General features: G+C 35.6%; 1 protein-coding gene and 1 non-coding gene across 14 annotated transcripts in view; one reads left to right on the plus strand and one right to left on the minus strand.

Moving 5' to 3' along the window:
• The window catches only part of Pdlim5 (PDZ and LIM domain 5), a 230,076-nt gene that overhangs the window by 105,081 nt on the left and 99,049 nt on the right, over positions 1-25,946 (plus strand). The window lies entirely within an intron of this gene.
• LOC111812461 lies at positions 21,035-21,145 on the minus strand. Its single transcript, XR_002817963.1, has one exon. It is a non-coding gene; the product is annotated as a U6 spliceosomal RNA (small nuclear RNA).

A 25,946-nucleotide genomic window follows, 5' to 3' on the forward strand; every position in this document is an offset into this window, starting at 1 on the left:
TCTTTCTTTCTTTCTTTCTTTCTTTCTTTCTTTCTTTCTTTCTTTCTTTCTTTCTTTCTTTCTTATTTTGGGAGAAGGTCTCACTAAATCTCTGAATTTCCCAGGCTGGGCATGAACATGCATTCATCCTTCCTCAACCTCCCAGAATAGTGGAATTACAGGATGCTGTATGGGGCTCCCACTTTGCCTTCTGCATATTAGATTGGCAGTAATTATGTATAAGACAGGAGACAGGCGATACAGGTAGTATTTTCTGGTCACTATTTATTGACCAGAGTGAAATTCAGGGTTCCTTATGCTTCCCTCAATGTAGATTAGTTTGTTTGTTTATTCAAATTGCTTATTTCTTGGAGAGATTTTCTGCCTCACAGTCTTTAAGGGTTACCTTTAGGGAAAAGTCAGTTTCACATCCTTTCTCACTCCTAGGAAGTGCAAAACTGTCAAGTAATTTCTCAGTTGTTTGCTCTGTTACCAAACAAGGAACAAATTTTGTTTTGCTTCTAGCTTCTGTTACTTCTCTCACCGTGGTCACAGCTGTTGTGTCTGACTCCTTTCATAAAGGGTGTACCCTCCATGAAAATTAGTGCAGTGTTTGGGCACTAATTATCTTTATGGGGTTATAGTTTTACCCTGTTGTCTTGCTCCTGCCTACATGCTTTGTTCCTTCACATGTGTCTTTTTTTTCCCCCCTTGTGTACAAAAACACTTTTTAAAAAAATGTACAGGGTCTAGGTCTCAGCACACAGATCAGACTGGTGCCAGTCTTTGTTTTTCAGCCTCCCAAGCACTGGGATTACAGGCGTGTGCCACAACTCAGTCTCCATTGCCATCTCAGTGTACCCCGGGGGTGGGGCCGGCACTGCACCCTGGGGATCAAACTCTGTCCCTTGCATCTGCCTAAGCAGGTGCTTTAATCCGCTGAGCTATCTGGACTGGCCCAAAGAACACTTTTTTTAGATGAAGAAATTAAAGTTTGGGTAAAATTACACAAGATAGTAATCAGTGGCTCTTTGAGTATTTTGATCCAGGAGAGCCCAGCCTTCCCCTAAAACTGAATTGCTACCCAGAGTTTGTTTTCCGTAGAGTTTGTAGATCTATGATTTGCCCTTCAGTTTCATGTTTTTGCAGTATGTAGTTTAGTGCTTTGTTTAGTGAAATAGGTATTAAAAACTATTTGTTCTTGTTAAAGAACTGCCTTTTATGTTATTATATATGATCACTGTGATCCTTGCTTACCCTGAAGTACAAATTGAATAGTGTCTAATATAGTTTCAAGCATGTTTTGTTGAGTCAGTGGTAGACTGATGTATCTGTTTGCATAATCTTCTGTTTAATCTATTTTTATGTTTACCTTATTTTTTTAAAAAACATTTGTATGCCTTTCAGTTGGTAAATAAAGAGTAAAAAAATGTTTGTCGTGACATTTTTCTGAAGTGGTCTTTGCAACCTGAAGAAAAATCATTGCTTTGACATTATTGATAGTATGAAGATAGGAGTAAGATAAAACATTATTTTTACTCTGTCTCACCTATTTAGAGGTTGATTCTACTGCCTGCATGTTAGTAGATTCAGTAGAAATAATTCATGTACATCTAATTTTTAATTTAGGTGATAGGAAGTTTGACTATTTTCAAGACATTTTTCTAGGTAAAGATAAAGGGGTAAATAATGGGATGAACCAAATACAGTAAACATAAAGTGCCTATTTGTTCCCTGTAAATAACTCACATGATTGTGCCTTAAAAACATGTTAGGAATTCACTTTATCTTCTTCAGGTCACACCCACTTTTCTTTAATCCTGCTGATAGAATGGTCACTTGCAGGTCACCAGTTTTGCTATGTGGTTACCTTGGTAATGGTAACTTGATGTACAGTGACTCACCAAACTTCCTGTTGATCTCAGTTTCTTCCTTATATGGATAAGTAACTGACTAGCAAATATGTTACCTAATCTTGAACTTTCTGTTGCTCGGACAGTGCTTCTTTGGGTTATAAAAGCTATGCAGGGTGCTAGGTAGCTACATAACAGTGGTTACCTTGTCCTTTGTTCCATGTCTTGCTTTAATTGGCTATTCATCTTGGTTTCCTACATCTGCAATAAGGCATTAGCTTTGTGCATATTTGCTGTTGGTCCTAAGGTTGAGGACACTGTATGCAGTATGCAGAGATAATTAGCTTTCTTCTGCACACCAGCACTGTGGGGCCACATAGTGCTTACAAGATTTGTTTTCTTACATGTACTGAGGCCGGTGGGAGTTACACAAAGTACATGGTTAATTGTGAAATGATCTTCATATTATTTTACCTCTATATTAATACATCCATTTTCATTATCCTATTAGATTGCCAAATAGCTGATAAAAAGCTATGCATGAGAAACTGATTGCCAACCTCACACTAAATGGAGAAACATGGAAAGCTTTTTTTTTTTTTTTAATGAGGAAGAAGACAAGAATTCTGTATAATACTCAAAACTTTAGCCAGAGAAGTCAAACAACCAAAAGATATTAGAGGAATATGTATAGGATGGGAAGAAGCCAAACTATCCTTATCTGCAGACAGCATGATCTTTATAGAAAAAACAAAACAAAGCAAAACCACCAGAAGACTTCTAGAAACAATAAACAAATTCAGCATGGAAGCAAGACAGAAGATTAACACATAGAAGATAGCACTGTTGCTGTATACCAACACTGAACCCACCAAGAAAGAAATTAGGAAAACAGTGCCATTCACAATAGCTTCAAAAGAACTGATACTGGAGAATTAACCTAACTAATAGAATGAAAGACTTCTTTTATGAAAACTATAGTACTATATCTTGAAAAACGAGGTTGAAAGGGACACCTGAAAATGGAAAGACATACTCTATTCTTGGACAGATAATACTAGTATTGTCAAAGTGACTATATTAGATTGCCTATCTTTATATTCCCAGAAAAGGCTTTTGATGGACTTGTCCTTCAGACCCATTACCTTCCAAAGATGAAGAATGTGTACACACTCTCCCCTATCAATTCCATATCTAGACATTTATTTTGTAGGTACTCATACATGTATACAGTGAAACATGTTTAAAGTAAACCATTAAATCATTAAGAGCACATGTTCATCAATAGGAGACAAAGTCAGTATATTTTTATTCATACATGTAATAGAACAATATTTATTCAAAATAAGCAACTTTTTATTATGATTGTAAAAAGATCCTCAAGGTAAGCTGATTTTGTTGGTGGTGGTTTGTTTTCCTCAGATAGGGCCATGCTCTATAGTTCAGGTTGGATTCGAACTCACTGTATAGCCAAAATCCAGGCTTTAGCCATACACTTACAGACATCCTTCTGACTTAGCTTCCCAACTGCTGGAATTACAGGTGTGTGGCACCATACCTGGCTTGAAATGTTAGTAATATGTGCAAGCTGTAAGACAGTGCACATATTACTTACATTTGTAGTTACACATCTGAGTGCTCTTTGGATGGTATCAGTATTGAGTTGTTTGTTTCTTTTGACTTTTTTTGTGAGTGCTAATAGAGCTTATTACTCTTACGTATTATTTTGCTGCTTTTAAAAAACATTTTTCATTGTATCACCCATTATTTGTTAGCATTATTTAGTGGCTATAAATCTTTTAGGATACTCTTCTCCCTAGTGAATTGGAAATAACTTTTCTCAGCTCTTCTGTGTTTGTTTGTTCTGTCAAAGGTAACTTCTCTGTTGCTCATAGAAGGACCCTCCCAAAACTACTTTTTTCTTCTTAAGCACTTACTAAGTATTCCCTGGTCAGCTGTTTTACTATTGCTGGGAAAACTGAGGTTGGAAAAATGTAGCAGCATGATCAAAAAGCTTGGCGTCTAGTGATATCTTACACACATTATAATTCTAAAATTCTTGTGCCTTTTATAAATTTTTAGTAGAATTTACCAGAACCTCATATTTATATAATGATTTACAGACTATAAAGCTTCTTTTGATATGCTTTGTTGCTGAAGTCAGTAGTAATACCCAGCATGCATGTAATTTTTGGGAATTTACAATAATATATAATTCAGTATAATTTTTATCTGAATATATTTTCTTTGCTTATTTTTAAGGTTTAGTTTACAACAACTCTCTAATTTTAAATATTCTTACCCTAACCTGCAATTGCATATGGAGTTTTCTAACCTTTTAAACTATATTTTTTTAACCTTTTAAACATAAATTTAGGGCATTTCAGAAAGATTGATGCATTCCTATTAGTAGAAACCTTGAATTATTTTCTAGAATATAAAAATTAAATGAATCACAGATGAAAAATTCAAAACACTTGTGAAAATAAGCATTTCACTTGTATTATTTCTTTTGTAAGATTATTTTCAAACTACAGCTATTGTTATACTATGCCAAAAGATACAGGGAAACAATGGGGCTTTGGCTCTGGTTCATCATCTCTTCTCAGAATAACTTTGGTATATAATATTATTATCTAGTGACATTTTAACTTAGTTGGCATAGTTCAAAGTATCCATCAGAGATGCCACAGACTGACGTAAGTTTTGATGATTTGCAGTTCCATAAATATCTAATTTTGGAACTCTTAGAATTTGGAATTATAGAACTCTAATTTTGAAATTCTACAGTGTCCTTAAAAACTCTACTTGAGGGACAAAAAAAGAATAGTTCTGACATTTGTGAATAATGAAGGTTTTATTTCTGTTATTCAGAACTACCTGTCATAGTATTTTGACATCCTTTTTGCACAAGCATTACTAAAGAGATTTACGAAAATTGTATGTAACTTTTCTTCTAAATATATTCTGCCTAGACAGAGATTAAGTTCTTGTGGGAATGAAATTCTATAGTTTGAGAACTAAAGTAACAAGAAATAATGAACAAATAAAATAGAACAAAGGATTGACTTTTAATTTGCCAATTTAAAAATTTATATCAAAAAGAAAAGCTCAGTAAGAGTTTAGAAAATTTTGAAGAACCTTATCGTCAATCAAATATGAAGTTAAGGACAGTGTGGCATCAGTGGTCTGTCTGTATGATCATTTAATGTTTCTTCTGGAAAAGTTTTATTTCCGTCTTAAAGAGTTTTCTAGCTAGTCTGGCTTTAGCTCAATTAAGTGTATAGTACTTTTTTTTCTTAATTGAAGCTGTTTCATTTATTAATACTTATAGTGAGCTCATTGTACACTTGTTGCATGTCACTAATGCTGCCAAGTGCTAAGGATAGGACAGTTCATCTGAAGATTGATAGATTAATTCTCTTTGCAAAGCCTCCCTACTCCACATCCCACTAAAATTACTTGTGCAGAAGCTGCACCCTAATGAAATTGTAAGTGTGCAGCAAATCAGAATCCTCCCTTAACTTTCTCTTACATGCTACTAGGGCCCTGAAAGCAAGGTTAAATACTTGAAGCAGATTACTGAATTTCTACCTCCCTAGAAATTGTCACAGAGATCTTAAACCACAGTCCGTAGACTTAACCCTGTCCCATCTTATGTATTTATCTCATCTCCCCAAATAAGGGTTAAGATCTTTGAAAGGATACACTTCTTATTTAGCTATGTGGTACCTCTTACAATACCCACACACAGTCTTGACACACAGCTGATGTTAAAATCTGTAAAATTTGAGGAATTAATCAGGGCACCATAATGACTGTGTAATCTGCCACTGTGTCTGGTGTATGACAGGTAAAGCAAAAAGTGACAAAAGCTGAGGTCACCTTAGACAGAAAAGTCTTCCTGCATAGCTGAGGCTGAATTGTTCTCGTGCAGGAAATAGAGGGGTAGAAGAAGCGTCCTTTTTATTTCGCTTTAGGCACTGTGTTTTTCATTCTGTACAAAAGCATTGGTGGACTTTTTTCTGTTATTTATATTAAAAAGAAAAAAAGATTGCATAGTAAAATTTGTTTACAGAAAGGATCTTTGACTGTACCTAAAGATTTTGTTTTTTAAAATTAATTTTGTTGAGAAAGAAATAGCAATGAGACAATTTCAAAACAGGTTATTAGAATAGTTACAATAATTAATACATTGCATTGTACCTAAAGATTTTGGAGTTAATCCCTTCTCACAAACATCTAGGTAAAGCCTGTTTCTGCAGCTGAGATATGTACATCTTTTACTTCATCAGTTGTAAAACAGATACTTTGATGACTGGTTCTTATGTGTGGTTGAAGCTAAGTATTTAAGTCTGAGGAGCCTAATCTAGAATAAATCATATTGTGTTTAATAACAGCTGTTTCTTGACAGTGTAATGCATACTCTTGAAAAAATTTTAAATATCCTCAAGTTGTTGTGTTGAGTGGCTGAAAGATTTGTTTAAAGAAATATGAGCAACATTCTCATGGTTAGAAGAAGTAGGGGGAAATGAAAGTATTGTTTAAAAGCTGTTTTATTATGAAATGGATATGTGAGGTTTAGAATATTTTTAAAGTAAAAATGAACAGACTGAATTCCAGAATTCTAGTTCTATAAACATTGTGTATTTAAGATCCTAAAAAAGTATTAAAATTAACTTCTGATTATTTGTTGTATGATTGTATATGAACATTACTATATTTGTTGAATGAAAATAGGTATACAACAATCTTTTAAATATAGCAAAGTGTGCATTAGGTAAAAATCACCTTTAATGGATATATTTTTAAAGCATTCATATAAAGCGACAACATGAAATTTTACATAAGAAAAAGGTAGAACTGGGCTGCAATCCTAGCATGTAGGGAGTGGGAGTAGGAAAAATACAGAAAAATAAAGGAGAAAAAAGACAATACAAGGAAAAAATGGAAACAAAGCTTTTGTAAATGAGTAGGAGAAAAGGGAATGAAAGGAGAGGAGGGGCAGGGAATGGGGAAAAAGGAATCAAGATATATCATGTACAATTACAAATTCCCTAGGATGAGTGTGATCATTGTGTGTATCAAAGTGTACCAGTAAAATTAATTTTAAAAAGAAAATAAAGTCAAAAAGAAGGAAAAGATCTTTTTCTCTTAGATTTTCCCTCATAAAATAGTGGTATTTGAAATTGGTTAAAAAGACCAGTTTAGTTTTACACAGTGACAGTTTGGGACCATCAGACACATGTGCCCAAGTTAAGATTTTAAAGTATTTTAGTCTGTTTAGTGCCTCCAAAACAGGAGGGTAATAACTTGAAAACAGTGATATTGGCTATTTTATTTTTTAGTAAATAAAAACAATTGCCACATACTTCATATGTAATATTGGATAGCAGCCATAAATTATGTCTTGATAGGTGATTAAGCAATATGGTAAATGTTTAAACTTCTAGAGTTCATTACAGTAAAAGACACTCCTCTAATCCTCCTCAAAATGTTCTCCACTTTGAACACATCCTGTAGTTCTTACCACTTTCTGAAGCAATTGTGGACATCTTTTTTTTGTGTCTGTAGGAAATATGATAAAAAATATGTTGACTGTTGTTGCCACGTGCCAGTCAGCAGAATAGCTGGCTCATAATATCAGGTGCATTTCCTTATCCACTGTATTAATGGATCTGGCACCGTGTGACCTCTGGTTCTTCTCCAGAGTCAAAGGACCATGGAAGATAAATGTTTTGAATCAAATTAGAATCTCAAGACAGCCAGGACATTGCAACTAAACACTTGAACAAAAACTTCTAAAAAATGCTTTAGGAAGTGCCGAGAATGATAGAAGATGTGTGTCCAAAACAAAGAAGTATTTTGAGGGTTTGGTTTTTTTTTTTGGCAATGGAATAAATTTTAGTACAATTAAAAAAATTTAAACACATGCCATATTTTTCTTAGTATTTACCTTAGTATTTCCAAATGATCTTTATTATTAATCCCTGATAATGAAAAAATCCTTGATGTATACAAGTTCATCTAATATTAGCTTATTGTATAATTGTCTAGTAGAATTGGATATGAGAGATTTATTTTTTTGCCTTTAAATTTCTATTAGCTTATAAACTATTATATTAACTTTCAAATCTTCAGTTTTTGTTTTTATTCTGGCTTCCTTTTAAAAAATATTACTATAATTATTATTATTATTTATTTGGCACAGGGTCTTGTTATGCAGCTCGGACTCAGTAATCCTCTTGTCTCATCCTCCCTGGGTCCTTACGCTTGCCTGGCAGGAGCTTAGACCACCAAGCTATCTCCCCATCCCTTTGGCTTCCTATTTTGATAGAAGAGTTTACTTTGAGTCTTTCACTATCTCAGTATTATTAGTTTGAGATTATTTTTAAAATAAATATTAAATCTTTTATTAAAGAGGAAATGTTTATTTCAGCTCACAGTTTGTAGAGTTTTCAGTCTGTGGCCAGCTAGCTATAAGACAGGATGGTATGGAAAAGGGGCATCACAGATGAAACAACTCAGGGTATGGTAGAGCAGCCAAAAAGGGAGTGAGCAATGGGAGCAAGCAGCACCACACCTCCAGAAGTAGTAAGCCTGCTTTCTTTGTGTCCTTTTATATTCCATGCAGGCTGCAAGCCAATTGATTGTTGCCAGCCATACCTAGAATGAAATTTCCATTATCCACACCCTTAATCTCAGTAGTACATCCTTAATCCACAATCACATACCCTGATTCAGCCACCTTTGAACTCCACATTTGAGCACATAAGGCTTTGAGGAAACATGGAGAACAAGCGGTAACATTTCACTCCTGGCCCCCAAAAGTCTCATTCCATCCCTTCATGCATAAGGCATTTAGTCCATCTCTACAAGTTGCCAAAGTCAAAAAACAATTTCATCATTGTCCCAAAGACCAAATCTGGTCTCCTTTGAAATTTAAGGCAAACTATTAGCGGCAAGCCATTGTACAAATGAAAAGAAATTTAAACACATGCACAAGAGAAACATTTCGATTCCAAAAGGTACAATGGGAGATGGAAAGAGTGGGAACAAAACAAGACCAAAATCCAGGAGAGCAAACATTAAATCCCGTAGTTCCATATCTAGCATCTGGGGCAATCAGCGTCAAGATGTAATCTCCAAAATGCTTTGGTGGCTCTGCTCTTGCAGTACTGCTGGTGGTTGTAACTTTTAACAGCTTCTCTCATGGGCCAATTTTGTTCACTCCTTGCAGCTTTCTTCAGATCATCTATGTTCCTGGATTCTCCAACTCTCTGGGGGTTCCACTACATCTGTGGCTTCACAGTCACAGTTTCACATACTGCCTTATCAGGGCATATTTCCTGGCTTCACAGGCCTTCTGAAATCCAGTGGAAGGCTTTCTGACCCCACAACTTTTGTATTCTGTATGTAACTAAAAACCTGCAGCACCATGTGGAGAACACCAAGGTCTTTCTCCAGCTGGAGAAGTATCCAGGCTTTCTTTTCTCTTTGCTCAAGTGCTTGGCTTGCTGAGTACTGTGAACCAAGTCAGGGATAGTTTCCCTAGGCTGTGGCCATTCTGAAACATGGTGCTCTGGGGCTCTATTCTCAAAGCAAAGATATACACTTCTATAATTTTGAGGCTGCAAAGGCTGGAGCCTTGTTGGTTCTTGTGCTGTCCTTAGGCCATTTTTCTACTGTCCTCTTCTTTCTCAGCAAATTCTTATAGGTTCCATCTTTGCAGTCTGCAGCTTTACTGAAGCTTCTCTTCTGGCCAAACTCAAAATGTTTTAAATCATCCTGCTCGGCTGTTGATTTTCAACATAGATCTGGTAAAAACTCCCAGCTGTAGCCATGCTGCTGCCTCAACATTAGATTGATATGAAATTTCTTTCACCTGATTAGTTAGACCACTACACTTAGTCTCCTGAAAAGTCTCTGGACATGAGCAAAATAAAGACGTTGAGCCAGGGAATCTCATGTTGGAGCCCAGCATGGGCAATGTAGTAACTGAGACTCTTTCTTGAAGTAAAAAATGAGAGCTGGGGATGTTGCTCAGTGTGAAGGGCTAACACGCAGCACTGCAAAAAACAGAAATGAGTGGTGGTGGTGGTGCTGATTCATTTTCCCCTTGATTATTGGATTTACAATCCTTTATCCTTATAAACTTTTCATCATTTTATTTAGAATGAATTAGTTGGCTTTCCACGTGTTACCTATTTTCTTGAGTACATGTGGCAATTCTTTTATAGGCTATCTTACATCAAAAGATTACAAAATGGGGCCAGCAAGATAAGCGCCTACTTTGGCAAGCGCACGGATCGGGGTTTGATACCTGGTCCTGCACGCTGCGCCTCAGGGTGCGCTGAGCCGGCAGCTGGGTCCAGGCATGGTGCTACACGCCTATAATCCCAGTACTGGGGAGGCTTAAAACAGGAGGATCATTACCAGTCTGAGCTGCATAGTGAGACCCTTTACCAAATACATAAATGAAAAAAAAAAATTACAAAATCATTTTAGTTTAAGTAGCTTTTCAAATCAATTATCTTTCTTATTTATTTTATTCAAGCACTTGTCCCTTTAAGAATATATTTTGTAGCTGTTTTCTTGTTGTAAAACAATTACATGTTAAACATTTGGAAGATATAGCAGAAAGTAGCTTGTGCCATCCACAGAAAAACAATTTGCGTATATAACCTTCCAGTCTCTTTTCTCTTTATGTGCATTGATTTCTGTGTGTATATACAGGCACACAGTCAGACATATATGCACATAAACACATTCTTTCAATGCACTTCAGGAAGACAGAGATGAACAAGATAGACTACTAACTGTATTAGCTAAAAAAGACGTATCACATAATTATTTCATTGCACTTCTAATAAATGCATATGTTTTGCATTAAAATGTTTTGTTTTGTTTTGTTTGGACCAGTCAGCTCACCTTGGGAGCAGGGCTGGCATGGCATGTGGTGTCTGGGATCAAACTGCAGTCCCTGTGTTTGCCTAAGCTTACCTAAGCAGGCTCTTTAGACTGCTGAGCACTCTCACCAGCCCTGCATAAACAGTTTTAAGGAAGCAGAGTTATCAAATTTAATCAGGTTTTGTCATTTTAAAAAAACTTTCAAAGTAGATAATAAAATGCCTTTATTATTCAGTATACACGTTGAATATACATAGACCAAAAGACCTGAAATTCAGAATGCTCAGAAAGCTTCAGAATTTTGAGCATTCCTTGATCTTGGATATCAGAGCAGGTAGGTTGAACCTGTAAAGCTTGTACAAATATTAATAAATCTCTGGAATCTGGAAACCTTTTGGGATGAAGCAAAATTGCGTGCGCGCGTGTGTGTGTATAATTTCAACCTCCATACATATATATGCAAAGAAAAAAATACCTGATATATTTAAGTTTGTCAAATGTTATCTCATTATATAATTATGGCCTAGTTGAATTGAATACATGAGAAATCCTTTTTTTTTTTTTTTTTTTTTTGGTGGAACTAGGGATTGAACTCAGGCCCTTGCGCTTGCCAGGGAAGTGCTTATTCCACTGAACCATCTCCCCAGCCCTCCTTTTGCTATTAAATTTACTGTTAGCTTATAAATTTTTTCACTTCAGTCAATAAACTATTATTGAAAAGCCAGAGTAATAACATAGAGTTAATAATTTACTCATGAGGGTCAGGGATATACAGCTCAGTGTCTACCTAGTAAGGGTGAGGTCCTGAGTTCAGTTCTCAGTACAAAATAATAATAATAATAATTTGCTCATGAAAGTTCAATATGGTGATCTTAATGTTAAGTAGGCCCATTTTTTAAATATATGGAAATGACAAACTCTTGCCCATTACGGAAACAATAAGCAAACTAGTTTATTTATTAATCACCAACAAGCAGTGTAAGATAATTTATGGGTATTGTATCATTTAATTCTCCAATTTTCTAGTACAGTAGGTAGTTTTAACCTTTCATAGATGAGAGAACGCAGAGAAATTAATATAGATTAATTTACTCATGTTAAGATAGTATTGAGGCCTATGCCTTGCCTAGTTTCACATAAAATCCATAATCTTATTTTCTTGACATTAATTTATTTGTAGTAATGAGGTAAATGAGTAGAAATTGTACTCATTTCTCAAATGCGAAAGTCACAGAAAAGACTAGCATTCAAGTGTTGTAGAAATGGCAGCAAAATATTACTCTTTTTTAATACCATAATTGTACAGGTTTCTACTATATCAGATTCTGTCCTGAAATTGCTCTTGGTGGTGGTACCAAGAAGGCAGTGAAGTACATTCTGAATCTTTTGTCTTTCCTTTGATATTAACCCAGTAAGCTGTGCTTTTTATTTGTTAGATCTTAAATATTTCAAGTTTAACCAAGGATTATAGTACTAACCTAACTGGGAAATAAAATTTTGGACTTTTAGATTCCTTTTATTGCTTTATCTTTATTCTAGATGAGATAAGTAAGTCAGTTCTGTTCTACATTTTTTTTTTTTTACTGTATTTTGAGACAAGGTTTCACTATGCAGTTCAGGCTGTTTTTGAACTTGTTTTGTGGCACAGGCTAGTCTTGAACTCAGAGCAGTCTTTCTGCCTCAGCCTCCAGAGTGCTGGCATTACAGGTGTGTACCACCACTGTATTTTAATATGCTGGATTATCTCATGAGCTATCATTTTTGGAGAGTAGTAAAAATTTTATTAGTTATATAGATGATTTTTTTTTTTTTTTTTTTGAGGGTAATGAGCAGAATATATTTACTGGGCAGAAAGAAAGCTCATGTATGAGAGAGGGATAGGAGGGGGGCCCGAGCGGGTTGTCCCCTGTAGGCGAATATTGATTTAGGTTTTTTTTCATAAAACCATCTCTTGTATTATCTATTTTTTTATGTATTTAGTATAGGGTCTACAGGGTCTCACTACACAAATCGGACTCATGGTGATCCTCCTGTTTTCAGCCTCCCAAGTGTTGGGATTACAGGTGTACACCACTGGGGGCAGGGCCGGCATGGCACATGGAGGGATCGAACCCCAGTCCCTGCGTTTGCCTAAGCAGGCAATTTAATCTACTGAGCTATCTGATGGGCCCTGTATTGTCTTTTTAACTAGTTACTATGAAGATTCTTTAGGTATAAAGCATTTCAGCTAGAAAAATGCTGCATTTGAGCCCATAAAGATTTTTACTGTTTAGTTTTGGTATGCCAGAGAATTTTTTTTTTTTTTTGGTGGAACCAGGGATTGAACTCAGGGGCGCTTGCCAAGGAAGCACTTATTCCACTGAGCCATCTCCTCAGCCCCTCAGCTTTGAAAATTATCTTAAAGTGTGAAGTCAAGAGTCTGGAAGAAAAGAATCATTTTCTTGTTCCGGCCTTCCCCTCATCCCTGGGCATGCTGAGCTGGTGACCCAGGCCAGGCAAGGTGACACACACCTGTAATCCCAGCGCTGGGGAGGCTGAGAACAAGATCACTATGAGACTGAGCTGTGTAGTGAAACCCTATACCAAATACATAAAATGAAAAGAAAAATCATTATCTTGAGAGGAATAAGAATTTTTGATGACAGTTATGTAAACATACTCATTTGTTGTGTTTCTTTTTTAAAGATTTAAAGCATAGGGTAAATTGTGGAGTTTTTTTGTTCACTAGTTTTATTTTCTGAGGTCCAAGGTCCTTCCATGACTTTTATTTAAAAAAAAAACAAAACAAAAAAGGAGCCTGTAATCCCAGTGCTTGGTAAGCTGAAAACAGGAGGACCACTATGAGGCTGATCTATGTAGTGAGACCCTGTAGACCCTGTACTGAATACAAAAAAAAAGGAAATTAATTTGACAGGAGTCTCCTTTTCCAGTTCTTTTTGAAATCTTGTAGGGGATCAGTAGAGCACATATTAGGAAACTATAAGTTTCTTTTATAAAGTGTGTGCTTTTCTCCTATGAATGAATCTAATATATTTTAATACTCTTTTTTTTTTTTTTTAGCATTTAGTGTGTGTGTGTGTGTGGCCAGCTCAGCCCACCAGGGGGCGCGGCTGGCTGGCATGTGGTGCTGGGGGATCGAACCGCGGTCCCTGTGTTTTGCCAAGCTTGTTCCAAGTAGGTGCTTTAGACCACTGAGCCATCTCTTCAGCCCCTGAATGAATCTAATATATTTTAGGTTACTGATTTTTTTAGGTGTTGGCATTATTGGCTTTTGTGCATTTTAAGGTATACTTCTGATTGTATATATGATTTTCCAACTTTCACAATAGTTGTCTAGGGTGGTACTACTCAATGTGTGGGCCTGTTTTGGTGCCCTTGTGTTCTGTTTGTTCGTGGTCAATGCTAAAGTTGATAAATAAGCATTTAGAAACTTTTGAAGCAATTTGACATTGCCATAGCCTTTAAGATTTTGATCAGAGGACTTGTCCATTGAACAGGTATAGACTAGTTTGGTTTTTGGAAATCCATGAGTCACACATGCTGTGAGTGGTTTACTAGCAGACACCATTTTAGTTCATTTTCTAATATTTTAGATTCAAACACTGATGGGGAGAAGGCACATTAGTTTATCTCTAAGATAATTCAGCCATTGTTGAATTAGGCACTATATGTTGGTAGTTGACTAGATTTGAGATTTTCTATTTGTACTGTGGAAAATGTGTTAGAATAGGCAGTATAATATATGCTTTACATGCTTCCTTGGTTAAAAAGAAACACTACTGTTACTTTGTTAAAACTGAAAAGCTTTAGAATCTTATTCTAAATTTTATAACTAAATCCATTAAGTTGTCAGTGAAATACAAGCAATGCTATCTTCTTTTGTAAATGATCCAGTTTCTGTCAACAAGTTTCTTTATAAATGAACAGTTGAATGAGTGTCAGTCCCCCCCCCCCCCGGGTTGGTATAAATCTGAATTAAATCGCAAGTGATATAAAGATTTAAAAAAACAAGTATTTGAAAATTTTGCTTACTATAAATTTTCTCTTACTAGATTAAGAGATAATCACTTTGAATGTGTTAAAGTAATTTAAAATTCCATAATGAGAGTGTTAAGCAAGATTCTACTTCTGAATGTGAAATTAAGGTTCATCTTAAAGTTCTTAAGCAAAGATAGACCTGACCTGTTCTAGTTAGAACAGCTGTTCGTGTCATTAATTTTTAAGTTTATTATCTCTGAGTGACTGCCTCTGACATTAAAAAGAGAAACAAAGCTCTAAACTCACACAACATTATTTTAAAATGCTAAAAAAATAGAAAAACTAAGTTGAGATGATAAAGAATGAAAAATATAAATTTCATATGTTCTTTGCAAAAGACATTAAACTAATTTTGTATTCCCAATAAGGCTGTGTTTGGATGCTGGAATGCTTGTCCCTTTACATTTTATTGAAATAGTTACAGATGCCCTGTTCCCCCATACCTTTCAATTTAGTATGTTCAGCATAGACAAAAATTTTTTTAAAAAAAGATATGTTTGGAAAAAGTAGTAAAATTGCCTCCAGTATTAGCACAGGGCAAGGTGCATATACATGTGACCATCAAAGAATTTGTCTCCTGCTTTGAAAGAATAGGCAAGAGATTAGGCATTTTCTATTCATATCTGTTCATTGTACTGTAAGATTCAGAGCAATTTTTAATGCTTTTTTCTTCCTTTCTGTAGTAAGTAAGCCTATATAGTTCAAACATATATACAGGTTAACTTACTGCTCAACACTGAGATTTGGGTTTAACTTCTTAGGAAGCCTAGAGATACTTTCTTAATCTTACTAGGGTGGAAGACAGGTCCTTACATAACCTGTGGACCTTGTGTTTGCTGGCTCCCAGTTATCTTCAGCTATTCCGAAAACATTCTAGCTCCACCAGCATGTTCCTGTCTCAGGGACTTTACCTTTGCTGTTTGTTCTACCTTGAATTTTCTACTTCAGATTTCTGTTCGGATTTTAACCTCATTATAAAGACCTTCTTTGACTCTTCTATGTAAAACAATGTGTCTCATCCAGTCTTGCTCTATGATGCTCTGTGTTAGCTTCTTTTGCTCTAACACAACACCTGAGATAAACAACTCAGAAGGAGGAAAGTTTATTTTGGGACGTTGTTTCCAAGCTTTCAAGTCAGTGGTCATCTGTTGCTTTTGGACCTGTGGTGAAGTGAAACATTATTGCAGGGAGTGGGTCACCTCGTGATAGTCAGGAATGCAAAAGACAAAGAAGAGGGTCCAGGGTACTGTTTAAGGTTTAGATCAAGAATGATCCCCAAGGGCCAGTGAGATAGTTCATTGGACTAAGCACCTGCTTTGGCAAGTGCAGGTACCAGATGGCACATGCCTGTCAGCCCAGCGCTGGGGAGGCTGAAAACAGGAGGATCACTACGAGTCTGAGCTGCATAGTGAGACCCTGTAACAACCAAATACATTTAAAAAACAAAGAATGATCCCCAAACTCTCATGTCCTCAGAGTCAGGGCTTTTGGGAAGTGCTTAAATCCTTGAGATTCTATAGGCAAGTGTCATGTCAGAGGGTAGGGTCTGGTGGGAAAGGGCAGGTCATTGTGGTGTAACCTAGAAAGGTATGGTTTCCTCCCTGGTTCTCCCCTTATCTTTCTGCTTCCTGGCCACCATGACATGAGCAACCTTCCTCCACCAGATACGTCTACCACACTGTTCTTATCTTGTAAGAACCATACCAGGGATTGTAACCATAAGCCAGAATAAACTTTTCCTCCCTTAAGCTGTGTCAGGTGTAGTGTCTCAGTAATCAGAAAAGTAAGCAAGACAGTCCAAATGTTCCTTTCCAATGCATACTCTGTGACCTCATTTCCTTACTCTAGGCCATGCCTCCTAGTAGCACCATCAGGTGGGGAATGGGCCTAGGATACATGAACCTTTGGGGGATGTTTAAAATCCACACCATAACATGCTTTGTAGCATTTACTGCCACATGATTTTCTTTTTCTTCTCTGCTTTTTTTGTGGTGCTGTAGATTTAGTCCAGGGCCTTGCACAAGCTAGGCAAACTCTTTACCACTATGCTGCATCTCCAGGCCACTATGTGAGTTTACTTGTTCTTAGTGTCCCTCTCCCACAAAGAAAGAGTTAGTTTGTTTTCGTTATTACTGTTCCTTATCTCCTAAAGCAGAGTGTTCGGGAAGGGTTTGGTAAATGTTTATGGAATGAATTAATAAATTAATGAAATAATTTAGTTTTAAGAAAAGACAGTACAGCATTGGTGTTGTGTTCCCTTTGAATATAAAATGACCTGAGGTAAAATAAATATTATTTGGGGATAGTTAAATAATTATAGTGATACAGAAGGCCACATTAATCCTACTAGGAAGTAGGTTCTGACTGTAACAAGGTGTCTGCTGATGAAAGTATAGGTTCATGTAAAAGGAATTACGTACTGTAAAAAGAATAAATTAATTGGCAACCAGATATATATAGACATGTAGTCAAAATCAAATTGTGAAGGAGCCACCGTGGTTATTTCTGTGATCTTCCATGCTCTGTGTGTACCCCTGAGGTCAGATTGCTGGTGCAGTTGTGATCCCAGGCTCTTCTGTACTTCCTGAAAAACGTAGATGAACACTTTCATTGAAAGTAATAGAAGAAAAGGAAAAAGCGAAGAAAAGTAGAGAAAGGAAGAGGTGTTCTGCAAGCAATTCAGGTCCATACAGAAACAGGAGGACAGCAGAACAGCATGATTACAGTGGCAACAAAGTCAAGCACAGCTATCTTTTCTAATTTCCCAGGTCCAACACAGTCTGCAAAATGTACACTGGAGAGATACTTATCTATAAATATTAACTACATACCGGCACACATGTGTATATAGCATAAAAGAATACTTTCTGTGTTCATAGAAATCAGAGCACAGGTGGCATTTTCTAAATGGCATGTGATTGAAAGTGAAGTTACTAGTTAATAAAAACATTAGTAGGTATTCATTGCTTGAAATCATACTCTGTGAAGTTCTTCACCAAAATTAGTTTTGTGATTTGTGCTATGTGTGGTGTTATTCCTAGAAAGGAGCAAGTAGAGTTGCAGAAAGACATCTGCAAGACTTGGGTTCAGATTCTGGTTTTACTACTTTCAGATTCTAAATTGTGATCAAATTACTTAGCTAATCTGAGCTTCTGCACTCGGTATTTAAATGAGACAATTAACATAATGAGCTAATTGAAATTGGCATTTGACAGTACTAACAAGTGTTGCTGGGGCCAGGGAGATGGCTCAGTGGAATAAGTGCTTCACTGGCAAGCACAAAGGCCTGAGTTCAATCCCTGGTTCCGCAAAAAAAGAAAAAAATAAAAAGTGTTGCTCATCTCTGTTTTACATTGTTGTTTTCTCTTGAAATTTTTGGTAATAGATGACTCAATTATAGCAATACATAGTGAGATACAGAACAGTTTCCAGAACTCAAGGACCAGTATTCCTAGGGGAAAAGAAACACCTGCTTCTGCTTACTTCATGCCATGCATTCTATACCTGTGTTACCTGCACAGTCTTGTTCCAGCCTCAAAATAGCTCTGCAGAAGAGGTAGCTTTAGCTTCAATATGCCAACAAATGCATTGTAGATTGTCTGATTTCTTTTCTTAGTAACTTAGACTTGCAACCTTCATTTTGCTGTTTGCCCTGTTTCTTAAAGAGTTAATCATTGGAGACCTTGGTAAAATATTGCCTGGATATGAAAACTGAGATATCTTCATCTCCTTAGGCCCTATATTTTTCCTAAAAGGAAGGAAAGGGGCTGGGGAGATGGCTCAGTAGAATAAGCGCTTCCCTGGCAAGTGCAGGGGTTGGAGTTCAATCCCTGGTCCCCCCACCAAAAAATAAATAAATAAATAAAAGGAAGGAAAAAAATATACTTAAGACAATACATTATTCCTACATATATCATTTTTATCAGATATATATATATATATATCTTAATATCTGATTCTTACTATGTTTTCTTTAAGCAGTTAATGTTGCACAGCATATGTTGCTAGAGAATATAGTTATGAATATAGTTTTGTTAAAGGCATTGTTGTGTCGCAGTTAGTCCAACTAGACATAGAAATACAAGTGGGATTAATTTTTCACAGGCAGAATAGTAGCTTTACAAGTTCTGTTATTTTCAAGTTAGTAATTAAATATTTTGTCGATTAAAATATTTTTTTTTCTCTACCTGATTAAAACCAAAAGGTACATTACATGGAAATTTGATTTGTCAGTTTCATTGCTGTGACAAAATACCAGAGAACAACAACATGAAAGAGGAAAGATATATTTTGGCTTACAGTTTCAGTTTGTGGTCAGCTATCTCCATAGTTTTTCAGCTTGTGGTATGGCCAAAACATCATGACAGAAGGACATGGTAAGGAAAGCTACTCACCTGGCAGCTAGGAAGCAGCAAGCATGTGGTACCCCACTTCCTCCTGATTTTGTTTTGTTTAGTTACCCAACCTATTGGATTATACTCCCTATGTTCAGTGTGCAGATGCACAAGAAGCATACTTTACTAATACCCTGTGCATTCCTCAATCTAAACAATCAGGCTTAACCATGATAGTTGTTACTCTTTGCCCAGAGTCAGATATAAATCTAGTAGATTCTGAGATTTAGAGATAAAAAATGGTATTGTCATCTAGTATTACTTCCTAGAAAGTTTGTTGTAATCAAACTATAGAAATGATCTAAGCCAGAGATTGATTAACTGTGACTTATAGGTCAAATCTAGCCTACCACTTGTTTTTTTGAATAAAGTTTTTGGGAAATGCAAGTATTCCTGCTTAGTTTTTATCTGTGTCTTTTTTTCTTCCTATATGGGCAGATTCAAGTATGAAAGAGCCATGTGGGCCACAAAGCCTAAATTATTTATTAGAGTTTATTTGATTCTTTAAACCCTTTTTGAAATGATATTTTTCTATAATGAAATTTTATTCACAGTAAAATTCAATTGTTTCGAACTTGAGTACATCTAAGATAGCACAGTCTTTGCAGTCCTCTTTGATGTAACTTCATGAATACTACTACTTAGAAAATAGTTTTTCCTCCTTAAATTATTCCAAACTTTTTTGAGTATTAATATGATATATAAGGGATAGTTATGTTTCTCCTCATATTATTGGAATACATGTAGAATGAAAAAATTAATTTTGTGAAATTAATTAAGGAATATTAGTTTTCCTTCTGAAAAAATTAAAGAAGATTAATTAATCTTCTGAAAAAAATTAATTTTGTGAAATTTTGCACATATTTGGAAATATTTTTGAGAAATATTTTTATATTAAAATATAGAAAATACAGACATTAAAATAGAGAAAAACATGTATTCATAAAATAACGTTAATAATTTTCTTACATAAACGTGCCTAAGGACAACAAACTGATTCATCTTCATTAAATTACTCTGGATATTTTAGTAGTTGTTAACCCCATTTATGTGGGCATTGATTTGGGGCATGCCCTAGTTAATTGTGTAGTGAGTCTCTAATCCATTGAGTAGATGGCATTAGAGTTCATTCTTCTTCCAAGACAGTGTTCTTTGTCTTGGACTTCGTTACCTTTGGAGACAGTCTATACTGTCCATGATGTGCTTCTCTTACATGGTGAGGGCTTGGAAGATAGGGTATTTTTCTAAAGTCTTTAGCTTGGGTTTGTTTCTACTTTGTTTTTATACTTTTCTGCTGGATGGTTAAGACCAAGATAAAGCAAGACCTATGCAACAGGAGTTGTAGCTTTTGGATCTGATAAGGTCAGTCAAATGCCCTCAGGATTTATCCTGAGAGCCTGTGCCTCAGATTGTAGATCTTTGTCAATGTCACCCTGTGGATGAGTCATGACCATTGCTTGGCCAATGTGCTCTCTGTGAAAGCCTGAGAGAATGTTTTCTCTCCATGTGACTCTCCTTAGGCACACTCTATATCACTGATCACTTTCCTCTTTGGTCCTATAATCTTGATCAGAAAATTTGGGACACTACCGAGTTACGTGATGTTACAGTACAAGCTCTCCTATGTCCTGAGTCTTAAATGACCTTGGAAGGCTAGGGCCAAAATGTTGGCTTTCCTTGCGGCCCTCCTTTTTCTCTAATTTTGGTCTGCAAACTTAGGTTGTTAACCCTCCAGAAGACAACCTTATTGTTATTACCACACAACCTAGGCTGTTAAACTTAACCTCACTATTTGTCTGAATATCAAATATCTTAGGCATAACATTAAGTTCCTGCAGAGTATGATGAAAAAACATTTAAAAAAATATGGAACACTTCACGAATTTGCATATCATCCTTGCACAGGGGCCATGCTAATCTCATGCTAATCTATCGTTCCAATTTTAGTATATGTGCTGCTGAAGCGAGCACTAGCTTGCGTTTGTTTCTGAATTTAGAAATGAAAGCAATTTTTGTGCTAAAGAGCCTAGTCTTTGGAGATGCCTGGATATTAGCTTGTTTCCTCCTCCCAACTAGATGGATGGCTGGTGAAAGCTATTTTGCCCATCTAGGTTCCAGTTTCTCATCTGTGAAATGAGACCATAATGTCTATATCATGGGATTATAATGAATAAAATTAATAAATTTAAGATATTCTTATTTTTAGTTTGCAGTTTTGCTTACATTGTTTAAATTAGGTGAATTGATGCTTTGCAAAAATATTTTCTTTTGACTTGTTTACCTCTGTATAATATTTCCAAATCTTGGAACAGTGCCTGAGGCTCCCTAAGTGTTTGATATGTAGATTGATAAAAAGATGATATCAAATGAAGGATGTTAAGGGACATATAAAACCATCACTAAACCTAGTTATTTGAGCTGATCAAGTATGCATGTTGCATTTCCAACAGCATTGAATTCAATTTTAAGCATAGAAAATAAAGTATGCTATGAAATAAAGAAATACTTATTTAAAGAACTGGCATGTATTTGGCCTTAGTAAAGAGGAGAAAGTATTGACATTGATATTAAACTTACTTTTTTGGTGCCCTGAATCAAACTCTAGATCTTGTGTTTATCAGGCAGGTACCTGTGGTGCTAAGCTATGTCCCTGGCCAAGATTAAACTTACTAGCATTCAAGTTATTTTAATACTCCTAGGCTTTCTTTCCGAAACCTAAGATCCCATTAAATGGTGGCTGTACTGCTGACTTTGACGCTGTTATTTATAATAATGGCAAATACATATTTAAATTTTTAAAATGTAGTTTAATGGTCCACTCTTTCCCCCTTGACAATATAGCCATTTGAGTCAGGGAACCTAGTAGAACTTATTTCCCTTCCCTTCCCTTCCTCCCTTTCTTCCTTACATCTGTCAGTTCTGTAGCTTAATTTGTAACTGGTTGATGAATAGTTCTTACACCTTATTCAACAACTGTGGCCATTTGAAAAGGATTATGACAACAAAAGCATCCACACTGTCATAAAGAAATAATTGCTACCTGGTCATTGTATAGTATCAATATATATGAGCCAAGCCAGATTTAAAGCCAAAGCAAGTACAAGATAAATATAATATTTATGTGTTGGCAAATCATTTATAAAAAAAAAAAAGACCACAGAGCGATTGTCATTGATGATCTAAATGTGCGAGTTTTGAGGACCCTGGAGTGAAAGTACAATAAAAAGGGGCAGGCAGTTTAAAGAGATGTCCTCTGCAGTCTTGAGTGCTCATTATTATTCCTCTGGAGTTGCTTTGTTATTGTAAATTGACAACTTTGCAATTAAAGTGATTAATGATGTGACCTAGTGTTTATGGGTTCTAAGGTCAGTGGGCCCAAAGATGGCCAGGCTGTGGGAAGCTTATATAGAGCTGATGTCATAAAAGATGAGCCAAAACCCGTCATTCCTTCTGTGTGATTGTATATATGTTAGATATGGTTGCAGGAGTCATGAGACTGAGTGTTGTGAATTGTAGTGTGTTCTATTTCCTGATTTCACATTCTTCAACACTAATGTGAATTTTTTTCCCTACTTTTTTGACCAAAAACCATGTTACTTGGTAAAAGAATGTTAGAAAAATGCATCAATTAGTTAAAAGCATAATTTAATAATAGCACCATTCATTGAGTGTTCATAAGATATATTTTTGCTTGATTCCTTTGAAGCTAACTTATGTTAGAGCTGTTACTAATTGTTTTAACCAAAATATCGTAGTTTCAGTTTTTCATAACCCTGTTAGAACTACTTTCAACTATTTAACTAGAAGTTCTGAACCTGATGTTAATGCATCAAAGATCTTTAATTTTAGAATTATTTTTATGAAAACCAGTCAGCTTTTGATTGCTTTGTCTTTAAGTTCCATAAGCTGTGGATGGTACTGAGCCTAGTGTCTCAGCATCATGGTTTCCTGCTGCACAGTGGCTTTACACAAAGGAAGAGAGAACAGTAAGCACGTTGTTGAGCCCATGGCACCAAGCCATTGCCAGGATCTCTTCTAGTTTGAGACTCACAAATGATTTGTGATGATTACTGTAGTTCCAAGGGAGATAGATTTACCTATTGTTATTTAAAGAGAAAATGTAGGCATAGGGTATTTTTTTAAACTGTACCTCAGTTTTTAATTATTCGCTTACTGATCTTTTCAGATTTATTCTTTTTCACATAATGCTTAATAGATTTGCTTAACTAAAAAAAAAAATAATTGTAACATTTAATTTTGTTTCCTTATTCATATGTTAGGTTCCCCCCCCCCAGGAAAACATTGAAAATAGATTTATTTCAATGTGATGAATGAAATGGAGTTTTTTTCTCAAACATTGCTTAAGTTATATTCATAGTTTCTGAGTTTCTTACAACACATAAAGTTGATATGTTTCCATCCACTTATTTTATATAAACTGATCATGCTGAGTAGGTATACTTTCATGGAGGAAGCCTTGTATAATATAGTGCAGAATTTTAAGAATGATTTCAGTTGTTTCACAGTTTTTCATTGTGTGCTTTTAAAAAATCATTTATTTATTTATTTATGTGGTACAGGGTCTCGCTATGCAGCTCAGACTTGCAGTGATCCTGCTGTCTCAGCCTTCCCAGCGCTGGGATTACAGATGTGTACCACCGTGTCTGGTTTCAGTAGCTGGCATGGTGTGCCCCAGGTTCTGGGGCTGGCCCAGTATGCAGGATCAAACTCTGGTTGCACTTGATAGGCAGGCAGTTAGACCACCAAGGCATCTATGCAGCCTCATCATGTGCTTTTTATAATTAACCAATTACTCATTGCATATTTAATAATTATTTCCAATTTTGCACTAGTACATTAATTTTTCTGCAGTCATTCATACTTTATTTCCCTATGATAGACTCCCGCAAGTTGATTATGTCAGGGAACATGATCTTTCCTTTTTTTTTTTTTATTTTAGGGAAGGGTCTACAGGGTGTTCAGGTTCTCACTATTAGATAGGACTCATACTTGGGGGTTTCCAGCCTCCCGAGTGCTGGGATTACAGGTGTGTGCCACCACACCCAGTCTTAATCGCCATCTCAGTGCACCCCAGGGGTGGGATTAGCATGTCAGGTCCGGGAATTGAACCCCTGGCCAATCTGCTGAGCTATTTGGCGAGCCTGATATGATCTTTCTTGAAGACTTTTTTTTTTATTATTTTTTTGAAGACTTTTAATACTCAGTATTTTCCAAAAGAGCTGTACTAATATATAGATCTGCGAAATATTAGCATTTAAAAAAAAATGCATTTAGCACAGGACCTACAGGGTCTCACTACACAGATTGGACTCATAGCGATCCTCCTGTTTTCAGCCTCCTAAGCACTGGGATTGCAGGCATGTGCCACCACACCCAGTCTTACTCAGCATTTTAAAAAGTATTAGTTTTTTAGCACTTACTACAGTCATACAAAAAAGATGGTATATATTTTCATTCTGTTCTTTCATAATTAGTACACTTGCTAAGTTTCCCAAACCATATAAGAATATATAATTAGCAGCTTGGTGAAACACATCTATAATCCTAGAACTCTGGGAGGTTGATGACCTGTTACTGCCTGGGTGATGTAGTGAGACTTTTGTCTAACAATAAAATTAAATGGAATGAAAATAAAAGGTAGGGGATGTAATTAAGTGCATAGCTTCTGGTTGTAATCTTCAGGACTGAAAAAAAGTATAATTTCACTTATTTATAGGATTTTGGTGTTCTGGTCTAAATGTAGCCAATAGATGTTACAGATTTTATGTACATCTGTTGTATATAACATGACGTTCAAAATATTTTCAATGTGAATGGCTTAACCTTTGTTCCCAAAAAAAGCAAAGCACTAAAATAAAGACTATTTAACAAAAGAGCTCAAATTTTTGCTGAAATTATGAACTTATAAACATCTCAAGCAGAAGCCAGACAACTTCAATTGCCATGTAAGAAAGGAACCTTTATTCAGGGTTTAATGATTCTGTGACTCACTTGGTGGTTAGCATTTAGAGTAAGAGAACTAATTTTATTGCATTAAGTGTTAACCATTTTATTTGGTTATTTATTTAATTATATGCCAGTCTACCCCCAAGGCTGTTTATATAATGAATTCAACCGTGGAGTTTTGAGGATATATTAATTCTCTTTTCTCTGATTATTTAATTCATCTCATTATATTTGAGAGATTTTATTGGAATATAAACAGATTCAAATTTCATGTTTAAATTTTTGTGGGAATTCAAAATATCAAACAATATTTTTTGCAAATTCAATTACTTATGTTGAGGCTTATTGTTGTTCTAGGAGTTCCCAACAAAATGTCTGTTGGAAAACTAACTAATTGGTGGTTTTGTTATTGCTGCCAATTCTCTTCAAATTAGAACTAACACCTGTAAAAAACTGAAGGACTTGATCTCATAGACATAAAATACATACTTTCTATCCTGTTTGAAAACTTAATGACTGTCAAATACCATATTCTTTTTTATGACTTGTTTTTCTGTTACTAGAATTGTTCCATGTACCTTAAAGTATTCAGATCCAAAAGAAAATTGGCTTCTCTATTTTTGGCAAACTTTCAATGTTTTGGGTGAGCTCTAATACATAGATTCTTTGTTATTACATCTTACTGTGAAATTTCAATAAAAGGAAGTTTCCACTATTCTGTTCTTAAACTTGTTTCCTTTCCTTGTTTAATATTCCTAAAAGCTAAGAGAAATTGTCTGTTGCAAAGTACACATGGAAAGTTTTG

This window comes from Octodon degus, unplaced genomic scaffold, assembly GCF_000260255.1.
Source record: "Octodon degus isolate 3935 unplaced genomic scaffold, OctDeg1.0 scaffold00125, whole genome shotgun sequence".
Taxonomy (NCBI): Eukaryota; Metazoa; Chordata; class Mammalia; order Rodentia; family Octodontidae; genus Octodon; species Octodon degus.